Source organism: Brassica oleracea, chromosome C2 (genome assembly GCF_000695525.1).
Source record: "Brassica oleracea var. oleracea cultivar TO1000 chromosome C2, BOL, whole genome shotgun sequence".
Classification (NCBI taxonomy): domain Eukaryota; kingdom Viridiplantae; phylum Streptophyta; class Magnoliopsida; order Brassicales; family Brassicaceae; genus Brassica; species Brassica oleracea.
Genome location: NC_027749.1, coordinates 16,355,600 through 16,358,603, shown reverse-complemented (window position 1 = coordinate 16,358,603; position 3,004 = coordinate 16,355,600). Strand labels below are relative to the sequence as shown.

The window sequence follows — 3,004 nt, the reverse complement described above, 5'->3', positions numbered from 1 at the left end:
TCAAATCTCGATTTTAGGGTTTGGATCGAACTTATAGAGCTTCGATTTACTCATAGGGTATTGATATATTATCCTATCGCTTTCATCTTTTTAGAGATTATATTTTAGGGTTTCAATCTTTACAAAACAACCAGATTCGATTCATGTTTTCAGATTTCGAATTACCTTTAAGGTTTTGAAGATTGTAGAACCGAACCACCAAGAGAACCTCGAGCTGGACGATCGGACGCAAGCTGGAACAAGCTGGAACGCGAGCTGGAACGGAACGCATCTGATCGGGAACGCGAGTTGTAGCTGTCCGGGATGCAAGCTGAGAACAGATGGAGCTGAGGCTGAGTTCGTCTAGTATCAGGAACGCCTTAGGGTTGGGGCTGATCGGATGAAATTGTTGTAAGACAGATCAAGATTTTGCAGATTATATATATATTTCCGATTTCTCGAGGAATATGGCCTGAGAAATTGTTTCTGGTCAGGTTAAGAAACACAAGAGGCAATTGTCCAATCTCTTCTCCTTCAAACTCATTGAACCCCAAATGAAGCATACTCAACTTCTTCATCTGAGATATATATTTGCAGGAACCTCAAATAGCCTGAAACATCAAGGAGGCCCACAACAAAACCAGGAGGGCATACATGAAAAATACATTTCCCTTTACGAACATGGTCCTATAGGCTCCTGCAACTCCTTTTTGTAAGAGTTTCCAATCCAAATATGAAAGGAGGTAATTCTGCAGGAATCCATCTCTTCATCACCAAGCATTCACCAGAACCAGCAATTATGTAGTCCTTGTTTTGCCGGTTCACTTCAAACGTTGGAGTAGGATTGCTACCCATTTTAGTCAATTCAGGATAGAGTCCACCAGAGAGCTGGTTGTTTGCCACGTTTAACCATAATAGACTCGAGATGTTTCCAAATCATTTCTCCTAACAGAGAGTTATTCGCAAGCATAAGCCCACAAAAGAGACGTCAACTTTCCAAACGAAGCTGGTATTGAACCAGTCAGCCTGTTAAACGAGAGATCAGGTCCTTGAAGCTCTGGCATGTTCCCATACTCACGCCGCTGAAGTGGCTATAAGAAAAAATCAAGAACGTCAAACTCTGCATCTAGGAGATTTCAGAAGGTAGCCGGCCTGAAAAGTTGTTGTGGCCTTGAAAGATTAGGTCACGTGAGGATGTTCGAAGAATAGATACCTCCAACGTATGAGTTACCATACATAACTATATACTTCACTTGAGTGAATCTCCCTAATATTTCCTCCAAACATATTATTCCCCAAGTGCAAACCTCTGAGAGATGATATGGATCCTATCTCAGCTGGAATGTTTCCAACACCATCAGATTCTGACAATTCGAAACTTGGCCCGGAAACTGCACAACAAAACCGTTTCTAGACAAATCCAACACTTGCAAAGTGTAGTTGGAAGCTGAGATATTACCGGAGAGACGATTCCCATAAACTGAAAACTTGACCAGCCTCCTAAAATCACTCCACTGAATCTATTGTATCTCAAGTCGACATACTTCAGATACCTACACTCATTGAAGATGTCATCTATTATGCCACTTGGTCGATAGATTTGCAAAAACCAAGCTGTTGCATAACAATGGGAAGCTAGAGCGAACATCATCAGAAATTTTATTCACCGAAAGATCAAGAACCTCAAGATTCGGTAGACCGGATAAGCTAAGCTCCCCTCCAATGATATTATGAGAAAGATTCAGATGCTTTAAGTTGTGGCAACGACTCAGGTCGTCTGGAATCGATCCTCCGATTGTGTTACTTGATAAATTGAAAAATGTGAGCTGTGTTAAGGCAGAGAAGTTGCTGAATGGAGGATCTGAGATGGTGGAACCCCTTAGATTGATCCCTGTGACTTTACTTCCCTTAGAGGTACACATGTGATCCCAGATCATTGACACACATCTTGCTTCTCTGTTTCCCATTCATTTTAATTTCCAAGATTTAAGGTAAGATTTAAAGCTCAATAAGACTTGGCTATCACTGTCCAGAGAATCTCCGGTCACTGTTGTGGCTGTCATGGAGAACATCAAACACAAGAAAACAGCAAAAACATTAACCACGTTGTTCAACTTCTATTATACTCAATATAATAAGAGCAAGAATGTTATCATGTTCATCAAATAGAGGAAAAACATAAACTTTTATTCATCAAAATGTAAGGGCCATAACTGCGATACTTGTTGACCTTCATCCATTGGCTTATAGATTCCAATCGATTATAGTAAACGTCAAAGAAACACATACTCAAGCAGAGCACATAGTATTGATTCCAACGAAAATTAACAGTGAGAAAACACAGAAGTGAAGTATTACCGGTGATCAAAATAAAGAGGACCAAGCTAAGTGATTTACAATCACTGTTGGGGTCGAAAACGGTTACGACGAAGTTAACGTCCAAATCCCCGAAGAAGAAAAACGTAGAAACCTTCTTCGACAAATACTTTTTCGAAATAGATTCTTCTTTACGAAAAGCTTTGCGGAGGAAACGCGAGTCATCGGACAAGAGCTCGAAAAGGGTCGCTACGCAGCAACCGAACGCGTGTTCCGCCCGGTCGCTGCGTAGCGACCGATCTCGAGCCGAAGATCGGTCGCTACGTAGCGACCAAGCTCTTCCAAAACGTTGATACGACATTAGTCCATGCATTCTCGTCTATCCTTCGATGCTATCTCCCGAAGACCGTAGCGAACCCATTTCACGTTCCCCGCCATTCTAAGTTATCGATCAAACTTTACCGTAAAAACCGCGGAAAGTTCGTTCTTTATCGAAAGAAGCCGTAATAAACGCTTCGAGTCGGAAGACGGCCCAAAGGGACCTAAGACATGACTCGAAGCCCAACTTACGATTTTTTAACCAACAGCCCGTAAGCCGCATGGCGGTTTACGCTTGGTTGGCGAGGAAAGATAAATGTCAAGTGTCCGCGGATAAATACGAAATTTTGAAGATAATTACGAAGAACGAAAAAAAAATATGGAATATCTC

The 3,004-nt window shown here is 41.6% G+C and overlaps 1 pseudogene; it reads right to left on the bottom strand.

Annotated features, from left to right (window-relative positions):
• Positions 1-348: 348 nt before the first annotated feature.
• LOC106323564 overlaps positions 349-3,004 on the bottom strand; it is a 4,601-nt pseudogene continuing 1,945 nt past the window's right edge.